General features: G+C 37.8%; 1 protein-coding gene across 10 annotated transcripts in view; it reads left to right on the top strand.

Annotated features, from left to right (window-relative positions):
• Nucleotides 1–20,171, top strand: part of ZNF385B (zinc finger protein 385B) — a 388,138-nt gene that overhangs the window by 146,876 nt on the left and 221,091 nt on the right. The window contains exons 2-3 of one of the 10 annotated variants that reach the window (XM_032856035.1): nt 12,591–12,673; nt 18,401–18,452. The exons of 8 other annotated variants lie outside the window; for them this stretch is intronic. The gene's annotated coding sequence lies outside the window, so the exon portion shown is untranslated. The remainder of the gene's footprint in view (nt 1–12,590; nt 12,674–18,400; nt 18,453–20,171) is intronic. One more of the 10 variants, XM_032856036.1, reaches the window with a different exon arrangement.

Below are 20,171 nucleotides of genomic sequence, written 5' to 3'. Positions count from 1 at the left end.
ATAGTCATATAGAGTTATAAATCTTAAAATATAGAACAATATTAACTGAGTTGCACAAACATGATTTTAAAATAATTTGAATATGATATATTTTGAAGTTAATAAGAATCATTTTAATACAGGAAATGCCACTTTATTTTAATGAAAATGTAAAAAGTCTCTTGAAGCAGCAGCTTGACCTCTCTGAACACTGTTAGATACAACTGCAATTTGCTCCCTTTTCCTCCTATTTATGAATGAATAATTCATCTCTGGAAGACTGACAAAGATTCAGTTGTTGTTTTTTTAAAATATTTATTGATTTAGGATGCCTAGGTGGCTCAGTTAGCTGTCTGCCTTCAGCTCAGGTCATGATCCTAAGGTCTTGGGATCCAGTCCCACATGGGGCTCCCTGCTTATCAGGAACCCTGTTTCTCCCTCTCCCACTCACCCTGTTTGTGTTCCCTCTCTTGCTCGCTCTCTCTCTGTCAAATAAATAAATAAATAAAATCTTAAAAAAAAAAGTCATGCAGGCAGGACTCTGACCACCAACTATGTAAGTTAAGTGACCCTTTTCTGAAGATCAGCAGTGAGTTTCTTATAAAAATGTATGCAAAAATTTTTTGAGACACCAGTTACTGAATTGAAATGTCCAAGGTACTCAGCAAAGGCCAGTGCCCTGAGATGGCAGGAATCTCGGGCATGGCTGGCAAATGCCAGGGCTTTCAACCAAATAATATACACTGCCATTTACCTCCTTAAAATCTGTTTATAAACAGGTAGAACTGGAAAATGAAAATGAGTTACATGTGGAAAAACAATACTAATATTTAAAACTAGTGATTAAGATTGTGATCTGGCTGTCTCTAGTGAACTTGAGTAAAGTCCAGCTGACCTTGGCTAAGTATCTTAATCTCTCTTTCCCTTTCTCTGCACAGTATATTAAGTGGGGATAATAATTATTGATACCTGATAGGATTATTGCTGGGAGGTTTAAATGAACAATTTAAAGAGAGAGTGTAGAACTCTTAGGACAGTTCCTAGCAGGTTGTACACCCTCAATACCTGCTAGCTCAGTATACAGTAGAACTCTTGAGTTTGCGTTTAGATTGCATATTAGAAAGAAACTGCATTAGGGTGAAGAGAAAAAATAATTCCAGAGGAATCCTAACTCTTGGCTATTGTTGGAGTACTGTTTTATTGTCATCAGTGGACAAGTAATTTTCCCGCCAGAAGCCAGGTGGGGAGGATTTCTAAACCGCCTGTAAGATTTTCATAGTGTTTGAGCCATAAGATCTATTAATATTAATAACAATATTAGGAAGTTAAGAATGTAGCCAGAATTACCATCCTTTTTAGTTTGTTCTGAAAAATGAGGTGAGAACATGACGTGATATCAGATCATGATCACCATGAAAATTAGGCCATGCTTTTGAACTGGCCCAGTCCCACATTCTTCAAACTGAATCCATTCTGCTCCCCCACGAAAACCAATGGTCTTCCATTGCTATCATGTCCACTATCTACCATCATTATTGAGGGTTTCTGGATTTTGTAGGCACAGAGATCTAATCTGGAGATCAAGAGCTCACACTGGAAAAGAGCAAAATTTGCAGGGCAGGGATCCCAGGGCACACAGCGTATCAGGGTGTGGTTTGAATTTGAGAGTGGGGAGGCAAAGGCAAGGGTGAATGAATACAATATGCTCTGGCATGGAAAGTTTTGGTGGAAAGGGCTCCCTAGCATGCCCCCGATGGAATGTGGATGGGATAGAACAAAGGTGTCCTGGGAGAATGCAGTCAACAGAGATTTGTTCATCCTACAAGGCTACATTTTGGAGTCCTGGGCTGCAGACCATGAGGAGTAATTGGAAAGAGAAGACTCGCTTATGACAGACAAACATATGCTTCCTTCGAACTGGGTCAGGTCATCCAGATCGGGTGCTTTTTGCAAGTTTCTTTGCCTAAAATGATGACTCTTTTTTGCAAGATCTGGTTTATTGTCTTATTGACATATAAAAGCTGTTCTTCATTTATTTTTTAAGTCAATTTTGATGCTAATTATAGAGTTTCCCTGCTTATATGTCATATTTTATATTTATCTACTCACAAATATGTGGCATTTCCTGCCCACAGAGGATATAGTATATCAAAACATATATGAATCCTTATAAACCCATAGCCTTCCTTAGGAAAATTATACAAAATACTTTCCTGTTCTAATAAATCAGGTCATGTGGCCATATGGTCATATGGTCATGTGGCCATATACATGCAATAACATACTATTTGATATCCATGTTCCCCATATGCATTCTGAATCTTTTGTTAAAAGCAGGATTTATTAAATCATGTTTGAACTTACTATCCTATAATATTTACAGTATTTCTGTTGATATTTTAGAATAACTGCATAGCCCAAATCCAAAATATATGACTGTCCTGTAAGGTCCATAAATAGGCCTACAAGGGCTTGTGTCACAAATGCACATTGTTTCTAAAGTGCAGACTGAGGGTTTCTGCTTAAGAGTATAATTCCAACTTACAAATGTATGTTTTTGTTAAACATTATTTAAAATTGTCTCCTCCCAGGGCACCTGGGTGGATCAGTTGGTTAAGTGTCTGCCTTCAGCTCAGGTCATGATCCCGGGGTCCTGGGATCAAACCCTGCATCAGGCTCCCTGCTCAGCAGGGAGCCTGCTTCCCCCTCTACCTTTGCCTGCTGCTCCACATGCTTGTGCTCTGTCTCTCCCCCACCTCTGTCAAATAAATAAATAAAATCTTTAAAAATAAAATAAAATAAAATTTTCTCCTCCATTGAGGCAGAGGGGAAAAAGAGTTTAATAAGTACTGAGCTTCAGTTTGGGAAGATGAAAATGTTCTGGAGATGGATGATAGTGATGGTTGTACAACAATGGGAATGTTCTTCATGCCCCTGAACTGTACACATTAAAATGGTTAAAATGGTAAATTTATATATTTTATCACAATAAAAATTTTGTTTTAAATTGCCTCCTCTAAGCCTAAAGGGATTCCCAGCGTATTTATAACATTACTTGATATTATTTTTCTCAAAAGAACTCTAAATCAGATATGAATATTTAGTGAAAAGAACATTAACAAAGAAAAACATTGGTCCAACTTCAGTTCACTAAAATATCTAAATAAACTCACATTCGGATTGAGGAGAAAAGCACTAAGCATCAGCTAGCAAGTATCAGAAGGATGATCTCTCGATTTTATTCCTATCTTGATGACCTTGTAGTTTAACGTAATGGTTTCTAGCTTTGCTGAAAAGTTTAGAGATGACTTTTTATTGACTTTAGTCAAAGAAAGAGAAGATTATTCAATAAAGACTATAAACATTAAGCTTCTGGTATTTGGAAGTTGTATTAGATTGAATTTCAGGTATTATGTGCAGAATAAAGTGCTTTTATTATGATCACTCCTCTTTCAACTCTATATATTTCCAGTTTAATGGCATAATAATAGTATGACTGGGATTTACCAGCCACAGTTATAAATATGTAACATTCATTTCTAGGTAATATATTACACTGTTCTTTTATGAAGAAGTAGTTGCCCTTGATGTAAAAATGGATATTTGATTTGAATAAATGATTCTGGAATTTATGTCATACTCTAAGTTATCTTGTCCTCTCAGATACTGAAAGGCTTTTGTGAGATGTCAAAGTTGGATAAATAATAACTGCCTTCAAGAATCTTCAGTATATATGATGGTTATTTTAGAACCCAGCTAGAAACCTTTGTAACAGAAATACTTTAATTTTTACCATACCTATTGCCCTAGCCATAATTTATTGAAAGCTGTCTAATCTAATAGCAAACTGTGTTTCCTTCTTAAAACACTGAGAACTCTCTTCATATGTATCAGTGGTTATCTGGTTAGCAAGTTCTTAATGACTTCATTTCTTACAGAGTTCAGCCATACAATTCAAACATTTACAAATATTGCTTCAATTTACTGGAAAAGGCAAAGAGCACATAAATTCTTGGGATTAGAATCATCTTAAAACCGTAGCATTGCTAGGGATTTCACATTGTAATCTCCAACTGGACTGTAAAAAGCCAAAAGGCTTAGCTCACAGTCATGGCTAAATGGGCACAGGTAGTGAGGTGAGTATGAATTTTACTCCCACAAAATCAGTTGTGCAAAAAAATAGCATGCATGTTTATTTTCATAAACTAAATGAAATCTGACCCCAAGGTGGTGGGATATTTAATCTCAGTTAACTGAGGGTTCCCCACCTTTAGGGTCATTTGGACATCCCAGGTTCTTTCACCAACTGGAGCAAGTGGGCTGGGAATGCTGCTTTGTCTTTGGTTCTCCCGGGTCCTTGCTGTGAGCCTCCTTTCAGTGCCTATGCTAAGCTTAAACATTTCTCTTTGATTACTTCTGTCCATGTTTCCTTCTTCATAAGACTATAATAGGGCCTCTAGATGGCCCCAGCACTTATAATATTACAATTCAAAATAAAATTTATAGTTAACTTTTAAAACTAGTCTATGAATACCATGTTCCATTGGATTTCAGGTATTATATGCACAAGATGTATACTAAGATGAAAAAAGCTTCTTTGTATTTTTTTTTAATGTAAACTTCTTGAAAAGTTCATTGCAGCTGAACTTATTTGGAAGGAAGGCCCTGGCTTAGTGGGCACCCTAAGCACATGCACAGTCTACTTGTTAGATGGTTCAAAGCTTTTTGAAAAGGAGTGTAGATGTCCTTGTGTATGAGAATATCTCTAAATGAGTCAACACTTTTTCTTCCAGTCTGAAAATTCTTTCCTAGCTACTTCATTAGGACACATTTTTTTGACTTGTGTTTTCAAACAGGGTCAGTATAATTATAGAACTGATCAAACCTTCTCAGCAATCCTTCTCTGGAAAGTGAGTTGGTCAGATACCCAGATGAAATGAGAGATGGCAGTGCATCAGAATTTTCCCAGGATATTCCCAGTTTAAATGTGTTGTCCCACCGTAATTTTTTTCTCTTTTAATAGATTCAGTGAGATATGATTTATATACCCTACAACTCACCCATGTAAAGTATACGATACAATGGTTTTTAGTATATTCACAGGTTTGTTCAACCGTTACTACAGTCAGTCTTAGAACATTTTTATAACCCAAATTTAAAAAAAAACAAAACCCTGTCCCCTTTAGCTACCACCTCTGTTCCCCTATCTGTCCTCCCACCTCCAGCCCCAAGAAAACGCTAATGTATTTACTGGCCCTATGCATTTCCCTATTCTCAACTTTAATATGAATGGAATCAGATAGTAGTCTTTTGTATCTGACTTCTTTCACTTAGCATGTTTTCAAGATTCATCCATGTTGTAGCTCCTATGGGCACTTCATTCCTTTTTTTTTTTTTTTTAAAGAGAAGGTTTTTTGTTTTTTTTTTTAAAGATTTTATTTAGTTATTTGACAGAGATCACAAGTAGGCAGAAGGCAGGCAGAGAGAGAGAGGAAGGGAAGCAGGCACCCTGCTGAGCAGAGAGCCTGATGTGGGACTCGATCCCATGACCCTGAGACCATGACCTGAGCCGAAGGCAGAGGCTTTAACTACTGAGCCACCCAGGCGCCCCACTTCATTCCTTTTTATGGTCAAATACTATCCCGTTATATAGACGTACCACATTCTGTTTATTCATTTGTATATTAATTGACATTTGGGTATTTCCTCCTATTGATTATTATGAATAATGCTGCTGTAAACATTCATGTACATGTTTCTGTGTGGATCTCTTTTCACTTCTCTTGGGTATATACCTCAGAATGGAATTGCTGGGTTATATGGTAATTCTGTATTTAATCATCGAAAGAACTGTCAGACTCCTGTCCAAAGTAGCTGCACCATTTTAGATTTGCACCAGCGATATGTGAGGTTCTTATTCTCCATATCCTTGCCAATGGTTAATGTTATTTGGCTTTTTTTTTTCCCTGACCCTACTAGTGGGTGTGAAGTTGTAGCTTGTGGTTTGGATTTGCATTTCTCTGATGAGTAATGATGTCAACATTTTTTTCATGTGCTTAGTGACTATTTGTACATTTTCTTGGAGAAATGTCTATTCAAATCTTTTGCCCATTTTTAAATTGATGTTTTTGTCTTCTTTATATATTCTAGACACAGGTCCCTTATCAGATATATAATTTATAAATTTTTTTCTCTCATTCTGTGGGTTATCTTTTCACTTCCTTAACGCTATCTTTTGAAGCACAGTTTTTTTAAAAAGTTGATGAAGTCCAATTTATCTTTTTCTTTTGTTGCTTTTGGTGTCACATCTAAGAATCCTTTACCAAATCCAAAACCATGCGGATTTATCCCTGTGTTTTCTTTTAGTAGTTTATTTGTTAGCTCTTTATCCATTTTGTGTTAATTTTTACATATGATGGAAGCTGGCATTTTTTTTTTAAGATTTTATTTATTTATTTGACAGACAGAGACCACAAGTATGCAGAGAGGCAGGCAGAGAGAGAGAGGAGGAAGCAGGCTCACTGCTGAGCAGAGAGCCCGATGCGGGGCTCAATCCCAGGACCCTGAGATCATGACCTGAGCCGAAGGCAGAGGCTTAACCCACTGAGCCACCCAGGTGCCCCGAAGCTGGCATTTTTAATCTTATCTTTCACTCTCAAAAAAGGTGGATGATAAATGATATGGTCATTCTAGTTAGAGATGAAGTAAATGAAATAGATTAAACCTCTCTGACCCATGGTAATTAACTCCGTATAAAGGCAAGAGTCATATGGCCCTGAGGAAATTTAGAGAAAACAATTAAAAAAAAAAAAAAAAAGAATGAGTCAAAGGTTAAGAAGATAAGCCAAAGCTCACACATTTGCCTTCTTTCAAGTCTACAACTGTCAGACTTTAGAGCCCTGAAGTCTAATTACTTTTCTATTTCTAGAATTTTTTAAAATTCAGTTCCTGCTTTTAAAACAGTATAGCTCTATGCCAACATGCTCAGTAGGGTGTCTATTAACTTTAAAATACGAATTCATGGGCAATTTTGTATTTTCTCTTAAGAATTACATATATAGGGGCACCTGGTTAGCTCAGTGGGTTAAGCCTCTGCCTTCGGCCTGGATCATGATCTCAGGGTCCTGGGATTGAGCCCCACATCTGGCTCTCTGCTCAGCGGGGAGCCTCCTTCCCCCACTCTCTGGCTGCCACTCTGTCTACTTGTGATCTCCCTCCCTCCATCAAATAAATAAATGAAATCCTAAAAAAAAAAACCCATATATATTTCACACGTGAATTTCAAATCTTGCTGAAATTCGTCACTTATATTTGCATAGTTACTTCAATGATATAAATCTAGTGTTTACTTATTTTTAAAAAGATTTTATTTATTAGAGAGAGAGCATGAGAGTGGGGTGAGGGGCACAGGGAGAAGCAGACTCCCTGCTGAACAGGGAGCCCAATGTGGGACTCAATCCTGGGACTCCCAAGATCATGAACTGAGCCGAAGGCAGACGCTTAACCATCTGAGCAACCCAAGTGTCCTAAATCTACAGTATTAAAAAAAAGTTAATGCAGCTAAATTGAGGGTTATTCCAAATTCCCTATAGTTTGGCAACAGACTTGATCTCTTTACCCATTCTAAGGATATCAATTTAATTTTACTAATTGCATAACTTCTTCTAAATAAAGTATAGTAGTGAACTTTAAAACTGATAAAAGATCTACATGGCTATGAGTTGATTATCTGCTCAGCTTAGTTATGAGCTGATAATGATGTGTCATAAACTCCTGTGTAGAATTTAATAATAGTAATGAATTTGGATCTTTAAGAAATATTTTCTCCATTTACCTCTCTTAACAATTGGATATTTCTTCGAGTTTTAACCCTTGAATATAGTACTAAAATAGGTAAACTTCTATATTTGAATGTAAATGAATCCACTAATCATTGTGTTGATATTTTTAACCGTTATATATAGCTGAAAAAAAAGCCATTGGATGCTTTTTTTGACATTGTTTTTATAGGAAAAAAGACAATGTGTTTTTGTTTTTTACTCCACAAACAGGTTATTTAAGGATTCAGTATACAGAATTCTTTTTCTGCCTTTTGGCATCTTATTATCCAAGGATTAAGATTATAGTCAGACAAAAACTGGTTTCTTCATATTTGTTTGCCCTTGTCCCTTGGAGCTAAAAGAGATATAACAACCAAATATCTGTTTACCAAGACAGGCAGTTATTGCTTTGTTGGTTCTGTCAATCTTTTTGAACCTGTGATTATTTCATAAAAAGTATTTTGAATGATGTTACATGCCTGTCAATTTCAGGAACAGATCTGTGGAGCAGAAAACAAACGTAAAAGATTTAGCCAGTGGAACTCTGGATTGTTTTTATTAGTTATCAAGCTCTGAAAACTTCGAAATTGTAAAGTGCTTTTAAATTATTCAATAAGCATCTCGGTATCAGAAATAATTCATTATTGTATTATCCTCTCCATTTTCAAAATGAGTCAATTTATTTGGTCATATCAGACAGCAAGTATGGTTGGAAAGCCATAATTCATATTTCCCTTTTGCTCATGTACTTAGGGAACAGTGTTATAGATATCAAGACTGGGGGGGGGTAGTTTTCCCCTTCTTAATGCTGTCATTCAGTGTCTTGGATGATAGTAAGGAATGACTTGCAAAAAGAGTATGCAGATTAGGTGGGATGAAAATCACTTTAGAGGTGAGTCTCTCTTCCTTATGGCGGTTAATGTCATCCTGGGAGTGTACCTTGGCAGAAACAAGATTCGAAATATTGTTCTTAGGATGGTCTACTTAATATAGACCAAATGGTGAAGATCTCCTGGAAAACATGGGAAAATTGTGCCTGACTAAAGGTGTCCTAAGTCAGGCTTCTCAAACTTAAAAAGGCAAGTTCTGGTTCAGTATTCTCAGGCAGAGTCTAAGACTATAAAACACTGTATTTTCTAGCCAGCTCACAGGGAATGGATTGCTGCTGGTGCAAGAACCACACTGAGTAGTATCCAGGACTGTGTGGTTCAGGCTTGCAGGGAGCCCCACAGGGTACAGGACTTGGAAGGTGATTGAAAAGGTCTGTCTTGGGAGGAGGCAGGTACTTGCTCCTGTGAACAGAAGGGGCAAGGAGGCAACCCAGTGAGCATGGAGAGAGATGGATGGATGATAGAGCCTGAATCCCTGGAAAATCTTCAAAGATGAGGGCAGACTTGTTTGAATTGAGAGAGGATCTCTCAGAAGGTTGCTAATGCTCATAGAGGTACATACGAAGGATTATGCAGTGGCAAGAAAGACAACTTCAGCAAAATTTTTTGAATGGGATTGAGGAGAGAGGTTAATGTATCAAAATGCAGTAATGTATGGGAAAGCACTTTGTGAACTATAAAGTGCTACTCAAATGTAGGGCATTGAGCATGAATACTAATAGCCATAGTAAAGTCAGTCAGTATGGGGCTGGGTGTCAGATCAAGATTATTACCAAGGGACACTGAGAAAAGAAGAGATTGGAGCAGTAGTACCAGAAAATGGACAACCAGTTTGAAAGTTCTGAATGGAGGAGAGGGAGTGGATGAATGTGATGACATGATCTCTTGCTTAGGGAAGAACTGGAACCAGGAAGTTTAAGGAGCCATAAGTGTCCCTTGGACCAGCAAGCTCCATTTATGTACAAGCAAACTGAGGTCCAAAAAAGCTAAATTATGTGCACAACGTCACTCAGGAGAGTAGTGACTTTTTTAGGACTGTCAGGTTTAGCCAACAATAAAATAAGATCACCAGTTAAATTTGAATTTCAGTTAAAAATAATTTTTAGAGGCAACCTAAGAAAAAGAAGAAGATATTTGCAAATGACAGAATAGATGAAGGACTGTTATTCAAGATCTATAAAGAACTCATCAAACTCAACACCCAAAAAACAAATAATCCAGTCAAGAATTGGGCAGAAGGTATGAACAGACACTTCTCTAAAGGAGACCTACACATGACCAACAGTCACATGAAAAAATGAGCCACGTTACTTGCCATCAAGGAAATACAAATCAAAACCACTCTGAGATACCACCTCATACTAGTTGGTATGGTTAAAATTGACAAGACAGGGAATGACAAATGTTGGTGAGGATGTGAGAAAGGGGAACCATCTTGTATTGTTGGTGGGAATGCAAGCTGGTACAGCCACTCTGGAAAACAGTATGAAGTTTCTTCAGGAAGTTAAAAATAGAGCTACCCTATGACCCAGCAACTGCACTACTGATACAAATGTAGTGAAAAGATACAGATGTAGTGAAAAGAAGAGGCATATGCACCCCAGTGTTCATAGCAGTGTCCACTACAGCCAAATGATGGAAGGAGCTGAGATGTCCTTCAACAGATGAATGGATAAAGAATATGTACTTCATATATACAATGGAATATTACTCCACCATCAGAAAGGATGTATACCTACCATTTACATCGACATGGATGGAACTGGAGGGTATTATACTAAGTCAAGTCAGTCAGAGAAGGACAGCTATTATACGGTTTCACTCATATGTGGAGTATAAGGAGTAGTGCAGAGGACAATATGAAAAGGAAGGGAAAACTGATGGGAAGAAATCAAAGGGAGACAAACCATGAGATACTCTTGAATCCAGGAAACAAACTGAGGGTTGCAGATAGAGGGGTGGGTAGGGTATTGGGTAACTGGGTGATGGGTATTAAAGAGGGCATGTGATTTGATGAGCTCTGGGTGTTATATGCAACTAATGTATCATTAACCATTAGTTCAAAAACTAATGATATGTTGGCTAAGTGAATTTAATTTTTTAAAAATGTTAAAAAATAATTTTTAGTATAAATATGTATAATGAATACCTCTAGTCAAGCAAAATATTTGTGACATACTAAAAAATATTTATTGTTGATCTGAAACTCAGATTAAACTGGACATCCTATAGTTTATTTGGAAACACTAGACTTGTTGAAAATTGAGTACTTTTTGTAAATAGAGATACAGAAAAGATGAAGAAAATACATTAACCTTGTATTGAGAATGTAACATCCATCAGGGTGTTCATTTCTGCATTTTTTATTATCTGGAGATTCCCCAGAATCTAGGTCTGTGAATAGCACTCAGTAAATGCTTATTGTATGTGTGAAGGAACGTATGTTAAGGTTAAAAGTATTGTGGCATGTAGGATGCTTAACATACAAAAGAACAGAAATAAGATTTAGATATTTGTTCCTAAATATATTCTATGTGTCTGATATTTGATATTTTATTTCTTCAGCAAAAATGATTTTGAGCAATCTTCTCAAGAATGTTCAGTATGGAAAATAAGGTACAAAGGAAAGATAAGTCTTTGAAAATGAAATTTTGAGTCATATTAGGGTTAGGAAGTTCTGCATCACTAATTTACTAGAATTTTCAAGAGTAATTCTGAGGATTTTAACTGATCAATAACTTGAGGATGTAAGTGTGGCGTATAGCACAAAATGATGTGGTTTGGAATGTATTTCTGAAAAAAATAAACACTTCAGAGATTGTTTTCAACAAAGGGAAATATGACAGATGAGTGGATTACTGGGAGCTGGCCACAGCTTCCCTGCCAGCAAGGTGGTTGCAGATAGAGTTTATCAGAGTCTTCTTCATCTAGATCTAAAACAGTGCTTAGAGAACTGATTGGGTTCACCCCTATTTAAGCACCCTTGATAACACCACAATCTGGTTGGATTTCTTAAACTGACACTTGGGGTAGAAGAGGATACGAAAAAGCACAGGAATGACACGAACGACTGTCATTTGTTAAGGGTTTACAGTGAGCAAGCATGCATCCGGTAGGAATCCACTTAATCTCATAAGAATCCTGCAAGAAAGTTATTATGACCGCCATTTTTCAGATGGAAAAATTGAGACATACAAAGACGGAATAACTTAACACAATAAGTGGTAAAGATGGGAATTGAGCCTAAATCTCTTTTCCATTGTGCAACATTGCAAATCAACTTATTCTAATAACGGAAACCTGCAAAATATATTGCCTTGTTTTACCAACATCATCATCATAGAAAATAATTACAATTAGATCATATTACCATGAATCAAGCTTTGGATTTACATAAAGTTCATAAACATCTTCTAACCAAAGTCATTAGTCCAGTGATTGAGTTCTACTCTCATATTTTCTCTCATCCTCCCTTCATCAGGAGGGCAATGGATTGCCTTTGCCTTTTCTCATTGTGCAGTCATCATTGTACATGAGTCTATCTGTTGGTGTCTGGGCAGGCAGCAGATGGTACATTCAAGTAGGTAATTGAGGAGAGTTTAAGGAAGGGAATATTTACAAAGGTGTGGACAGGGTTAAGAGAACAAGTGGGAGAGAGAGAAGAGCCAGGAACTAGCAGCAGCTGGAATCAATTACTGTCCCTTGACCCCAAAACAGCAAGGAAAGGGAGCCAGGAGCCAGAGACAGGTGCAGCTGCAGGAGAGACACAACCAGCAGGCAAGGAGCTGCTCTTTCCTAGGAAGGCTACGGCCAGTTTGTTGCCACCAGGAAGAAGTAAAATCAAAGTCTAGGATGAAAATGAAGAAGTAAACAAATACCTGCCTTCCCTCTCTTCTTGCAGTCTAGTCTCTTGCTGGTGGCCAACATTAACTGAACTCAACCAGAAGCCAGAGGACAAGGGAGCCACTGATCTAGTCCACAAAGGTCAGTCTCCCACGGTCAGAGCAGGGTGGAGAATGGGGCATATTGACTCTGGAAGGGCAGATGGGAAATACCTGTTGCAGAGTGCTTTCTTGCCCTGGTCGCATAGCCCAATAAGCCTGTTTCCTTCTCCTGCACTCTTGTTTGCCACATTCCTTTCCTTTTGTCTCCCAATTTCTCTCTCTGGCAGATGTCCTTTCTCTGCTCTGCATGGAGGGCTGCCAGTGAGCTCCACTTCTTGCATTTCAGTGACGTCAGTGCTGGGCTCCCTTTCTATGGAGCTCCTGATGTTTTTCAACCCCAACTGCAGGTCTGCTGAGGGGCACATACTCTGGGGTAGGTCTCCTTGGTCACCTGATTTCTGATTTCACTTGGGAAGCCTCTCTTCCTTGTCACACCATTGGCAGTCTTCCTTCAGATCCTCCGGTGTTAACGGTTCTAAAGGTATTTCCCTCAAATGCCTACCTTCCTGGGAAATCAAGTAGCCCTGCCTTCATAGTGTGTCTGATTTACTATGGCATTTCTGCCCTCAGGAACAGCCAAGTCCATAGTGTTTATTACCCAGTAGAAACCATGACTCATTTGGTACTGCTTTAGAGAACTGGCACTCAAAAAACATAGTCCAACAAAAGGAGGTTTTTTCCCTTCTCCTTTTTTTTTTTTCTTTTTGTACTTACTTCCCTTGAATATTCAGAAGAGGACACAAACTGTATTCAGGAAATTCCCTTTCCCTCCCTTCATGAGTTTCCCATGGAAGCCCCAGAGAATTTGCCTGACAACAGAACACCCCCCTCCCACCCTCCATCCCCAGGGCGGAGAAAGGAAAGAAACTGAGCTGGTAGAGGTGAGACCCTTCTCGGTAGATAGAGGATGAGAAAGGCTGGGTGCGTTTGTGCCTGAGTAAGATTTCCTCACAAGTAGGAGGATCATGATGGAGTAAGATCAGCTGCACCGAAAGGTATCAAAAGCCGTTTAAACTTTAAACAAGTTGATAGTTATGGCATATGGATTACAGTCTCATAACCAAAGTCATTTCCATCTGTAATGATTACAATGGCTGTCTTTCATTGAGTGCTTGCCCTGTGCCAGGCATTTCACCAAGGATTTTAATATATTTATCTCTAAACTGCAAACCAAATCTGTAGCATAGTTGGTGCCAACCTCACTTTACAAATGAAGAGATTGAAATGCAGAGCCATAAGTTGAAATAATTATGACTCTAACGCATGTACCCATGTCATTAACAGTGGTGTTAGTGTAGTCGCTCGCAGCAGTTGAACAAATACTTTGATCGGTCCTCGTGCCAACTTCATGCAGGCAGCATTTTTAATCTTCCCATAAACTCAGTGAGGTAGTAGTGTTGTTAGCACCAGTCTCTGGATGAGAGTCGGAGAGATGTAGGTACCCTGTTGGATGCCTAGTACTCATCAGAGTCACAACATGAACCCAGGTCTATTGGATACCAGATGTGTTCTCTTAATCACTGATCCATTCTCCCATGATGCCTGTTTTGTAATATTATATACTAGGTTTTACATTGTGGTGTTATTAATGTAGTAGCTTCTTATTTTGCAATTTCTAGGATGACTCTGTGTGGACAGAGGAGGGTATTTCTAAGAGTTGAGAAAGAGTTAACATGACAGGACCTGCTAAGATATTGTTTGAAGCAATGCAGGTCAGTTTGTGAGTGCTGGGGTGGAGCAGCATAGTCCATGGCAGTCATTTTGAAATAGAGAAATCTGGGGTTCATGAGATGAGTCAAGAGAATAACAAACAGCAACTGACCCTGTGAAACAGAAACCAAGGAACAAATTATAATACACAGGTCCTTTGGCTTGATGTTTACCAGCTAGCCCATTCCTTTAAGAGCAAACCAGTAAGGGGTGCCTGAGTGGCTAAGTCAGTTAAGTGTCTGACTCTTCATTTCAGCTCAGGTCTTGATCTCAGGGTCGTGAGTTCAAGCCCCACATTGGGCTCCATGCCCACATAAGAAAAAAAGCATAATCCAGTAATAGTCATCCTTCCTTGGGAAGTCTCTGTATAGTTTGGGTCATTCCTTTCATAATTGGCTCTTATTAAGACAGGACTTAGGCAAGCACTCATGTGTATTCTTGATAGCTCTCAACATGCTAATAAAATTGGAATGGGAAGTGAGAGCAGTACACTGTATCTGGTTAAAAATATGACTTAAGATAGTTTTTTTTTATCTAAATGTTTTTTATCTTAATGGTTATCTAAACATTTAGATAAAAAATGTTTATCTAAATGTTTTTAAAATCCAGTATAGTTAACATACAGTGTTATATTAGTTTTAGGTGTACAATATAATGATTCAACAATTCTATACATTATTCAGTGTTCATCATGATAATTGTGTTCTCTATATATGTATATTATACACATACACACACATACACGCGCTACATCTTCTTTATTCAGTTATCTATTGATGGACACTTGGGTTGCTTTCATAATTTGTCTATTGTAAATAACTGCAGTGCAAATACCTTTTTGAATTAGTGTTTTCATATTCTTTGGGTAAATACCCAATAGTCGAATGTGATAGTTTTATGGAACACAAGTCCTGACATTGACATTAGCCTACACATTCTGAAATGAATAAAATATGGAGATGTTTTTATAAAACAGTACAAATTTTGGCTTGACTAGACAGTTGTCTCATGAGAGAATTGGCAAAAACAAAAAGGGAAGCAATTCTCAGAAGACCACAGATAAACTCTTCCGCAGACTTCAGGTGATTTCCTAAAATGTATATTTTTAAACAAAATTTTCAATTTTGTTAGAAGAAAACCACTCACTTTTAGCAGATTATTTTTAATGTTTAAAAATTATATTTTGGTTGGATGATTTCTACCATGATTTCATTAAGTTTTTTTTTTTTTTTTTCCCCTTTCCAGTTTTAGGGGAGGGCCAATTGAGGGGAGTGTGCTTTGGGGATCAAGGAACATTTTCCTAAATCATACACTTAAAATGTTGTCTTCTCTACCAGCCTGTCATTCACATTCTTAACCTTCTGCTTCTCCTACTGTTGAACTTTTACCCTGAAGAAGTCGAGACTCAGAGACACAAGTGTATAGAAGAGCATTTAATAGGACCAGATTCTGAGCCTTCCTTTCCCTAAGCCAATTTCTAATGTAAATCCTGCCTATTCCAGTCTTTTGATATCATTTTTCTTGAATTCCTATCTCATTGAAGCCTTGTGGCAAACACTCAGAATAAATAGACCACGAAGTAATCCAGAAGCTCACAGGCAGTTTTTTCCTTGAAAAGTGGCTCCCAGTGCAAATTGGTGCAGCCACTGTGGAAAACAGCATGGAGGGTCCTCCAAAAGTTAAAAATAGAACTACCTTATGATCCAACAATTGCACTACTAGGTATTTATCCAAAGGATAAAAAAACGCTAATTCAAAGGGATACATGCACCCTGATGTTTATAGCAGCATTATCTACAATAGCCAAATTATGGAAACAACCAAGTGCCCAATGACTGATGAATGGGTAAAGATGTGAGATACACACACACTGAAATATTACTTAGCCATCCAAAACAATGACCTCTTGCCATTTGCAAGGACGTGGATGGAGTTGGGAGTATTATGCTAAGTGAAATATGTCAATCAGAAAAGACAAATACTATATGATTTCTTCATATGTGGAATTTAAGAAACAGAACACATGAGCAAAGGGGGAAAAAAAAGAGGCAATCCAAGAAACAGACTCTTAACTATAGAGAACAAACCTAGTGGTCACCAGAGGAGAGGTCGATAGGGGGATGGATAAAGTAGGTGATGGGGATTAAGGAGGGCGCTTTTGATGAGCACCAAGTATTGTATGGAAATGTTGAATCAGTATATTGTACACTGAAAACTAGTATTACACTGTACGTTAACTAACTGGAACTTAAAATCTTTAAAAAAAGGAAAGTGGCTCCGGGACCACACTGCACTGACACTGTGGCTGCTTGTGAAAAATTCAGATTCCTAGGTCCCTGTGGAGACCTATGGAATCCAAACCTTGGCACCTGGACAGGGAAGGGGAGAGCCTAGAGCCTTCCTAGAGCCACTGAAGAGAACAAGAACATGAACAGAACTGATGGTAACATGAGATGAAGGCAGCAGTCGTGTGGAAAGAGTTGGGAAGGGAACGTGAGGAAGAGCTGGCCTTGACTCCTTATTGATAATTAGAAGGCAGCAAGCAACAGCTTCCTGCTGGCCTTTGATGCCAGTTGAAGTAGAACATACCTATATGCCAATGCAATGTGTGGTTCATCCTGGTTAACTACATTTGGTTTGGAATCTACTGGACTTATTTCTTGCTAAATATTGTTGGCTATCCAAAAACATGTAATGTTTAGTATCAGAGGATGAAATTAAGTGTTAGCTCTCTAGGCTAATCCAAGCACTTTAAATTGATTCATTTATAGGTAGTATAAAATGGTGCTGTCCATACAGTCAGGATGATTGTGGCTCCTACGCTCAAATTGCATAGTCCATGAATATGTATTGACTTCCATTTCTCCTTTTGCAAGATTATATAACTATTGCCTTTTAATTAGGAGGGTGATGATGCTGATACCAAGGAATTCAGTGCAATGAACTTTTTATTATTAGAGATAAAAATTAATCCTCAATTCCTTTGGCCTTTTAATTGTTTAACTATGAAATCAGTCAAATGTGGAGGCTGAAGAAGCACCAAAGGATAATGTAATTGCAACTCTTCAAACAATTGTATCTGTCTGGAGAATGAAGATTGATGATTTGGAAAATAGATCTCATTGTTTCAGTAGTAGAATTATGGGCTTTGCCAGTGGCTATTAAGAGAGATTCTCTGGGAAACTTTTTACCAAAAGGAAAAAAAAAAAAAAAAAGATACTTTTGAGATGAAGGAAATTTAATTCAAACACTTTTCATTAAGCAAGGCCAGAAACTCCAATTCCCAAGTTCATAGTTGACGAGAGGCCCCAGAGCACTAATTATCCATTTTTCAAGCTTCCTGATAGAAAGCTCTTCAATTAGATATAGACAAGGGGGAAATTATGGTAAAAGGAAGGGTATTTTGTCCTTTCTGAAGCACACTAGGAAAATAGAGACTATATAACAATGTTAAGAGATAATTATATTAAATGAGTTAAGCACTTTGAATTATCTTAAAAGATGTTAAATTACTTTCAGTATTGCTATTTCATTTAAAGGGCTTAAAATTTTAATTCAGAAAGTCAACTTGCATTCAGTATTCATTTGTGTTCCCTAAACTCTCAGAGATGATAGGTTGCCGTGGGCAGCCTCAGACATCTCCTGGGGAAATTGGTCATTCTGCGGATAAACTAGGTTGTGTTTTTTTGTTCAAAGTGCCAATGAATGTTTGAAATGTGATTCAGTATACTTGTCATGCTGTTAGGAAGATTGATTAGTTGTCTCACTTGTTGAGTCTATATGGTCATATATATATGGGGTAGATAGGGATGTAGATAATGGACTTGGTAGGAGGCTATGAGCAATCACGGATTAATAGAAATAAGAGGAAATACCTCCCTCAGTGTTCAACCACATAATGGTAGCCCATGAATATTTTATTTTACCATTTTAAAGTGGAGGAAGCTTAGAAGGTGAGTTGAAGTAACCTCAGTCTCTTTGGCTTTATTTATAATGCAGTGTTTCTTGTTATTTGCTGCTAAGCAGAGAGTGAAGATGTAACTGTTTACCTCAACAGGGTAGATGGAAGCAGTTCTACAACCATGGTCCACCAACCAGCTGAACTCTGAGTATGTATCTGTCCAGGAATTATTTCTAATCTGAGCACAGAGATGATACAGAACATGGTGTTTTGCATGATTTTGTTCTGTTAATGGAGAACTCTGCTAGTGGTCAGTGAATGTAGATGCCAGGTTTCAGAAACCCAGGGCTAGAGAAACAGATTAGAGGTGCTCATTATTAGTACTGGAAGGTTTTAAGGTTCATCTTTTAGAAATGTGAAAAACTAGTCTTTCTTATATCTATAGCGTTTCTTATTTTAAAGCTAAAAAGGAGGCAGTGTCATATGAGAATGGCACTAAAAGACAATGAAGTTGGGGAATTGGGGAGAATTAAAAGCAGGTTAAAAAAACTTGGGCCTTAACATGGTTTGTTCAGGATGTTCAAGATAAAGTAATCACAATTTAAAAACAGTTGAACATGAATGTTCTGTAACGGTAATAAATGTGGTTTCTTTGTAAACCATTTCAAAACTAAAGACATGAGAAGAGAAACTAAACTCCAACAGTTGTCCCTCCCCGCCCCCCCAATGCTTCTCTCCTACTCATAGAAAACCTAACCACACTGGTGCTTCCCATCTTAACTCTAGGTATGGCTGTGGAGGACTTTTTTTTTTTTTTTTTTAACAAGAATAGGATGCTTTTATACCGACAATTCGGAAGGTACTTTAGTCCCACTTAATTATTTGGCATTATTTGTCTGCATTACAAGTCATTAAAAGACATTCAAAAAGAGAAAATAAGAGAGAAAGAAGCTGAGATTCTGTATATGGGTTACTTCTCCACCAATGAGATGCTGTTCACGCCTTTAGGGATGACTTTCCCTTCCTGATCAGGGTCTCTTAGCCTACATTATATGAGCTCTGGTCTGAGTTATGAACTTCAGAGACCCCAGGTATTGATTCTACCTCATGGGGGCAGTGGAGTTAATAATAATAATAATTATTATTATAATGGCAGTGGAGTTAATAATAATAATAATTATTATTATAATGGCAGTGGAGTTAATAATAATAGGATTGGGGACCTCTACCCAATTGAGGGAAGGCTAATGTTTTCCTCTTGGGTTAAGAAGGAGTAAAAACTCAGTGAAATGATCACAAACCCAAGGGCCAAGAAGATTATACATCTGTGCCATAATCAGTCCAAAGTCTAGTAAATAGGTTTGTTCAGAGATCAAGTTTAACCACAGCGAGTAGGCAAAAAGCCATTAAAATGTGGTAAATGAACAAATAAATGATTCTGGAATTTGGACTTGGAACCTAAGGGGTGGGAAGTAGGATATCAAAGAGAAAACTTCTTAAAACAAAAGGTGGTTAGCTTGTAGTTACAACAAGAACGGTAGGAAATGTCAGGAAACCCAGAGAAGGACACACAGATGCAACACGTCATGATGGTCATGCATGGAGAAATGGGGAGCAGGGAGATCATCACGTGAAGAGGGCAGGAATTAAAAAATTATGTTCAGAAACTGCTTAAAGGGAAGAGTAGGGTCACAGAAGGCGGAAGAGGGTGGGGAAGTGACCACTCTAGTAAGTAAAGTCAGGTCCTGCTGATGCAGAAGAAATGTGTCAAAAAGAACTATTTCTGCTGTCATCGAAGTATGAAAAGTCACAGGAGCCTTGGCATAATATCTTCCTTTGCTGGAATCCGTGACAGGCATACATATCCTTCCATAGCATCGCAAGTGAAAGGTGGCAAGTTGAGGACAGAGTATGAGTCGTATTGTTC

The sequence above is a fragment of the Lontra canadensis genome, unplaced genomic scaffold (assembly GCF_010015895.1).
Source record: "Lontra canadensis isolate GAN:19392208 unplaced genomic scaffold, GSC_riverotter_1.0 scaffold11, whole genome shotgun sequence".
Taxonomy (NCBI): Eukaryota; Metazoa; Chordata; class Mammalia; order Carnivora; family Mustelidae; genus Lontra; species Lontra canadensis.
This window is presented reverse-complemented; position numbering and strand designations above follow the sequence as displayed.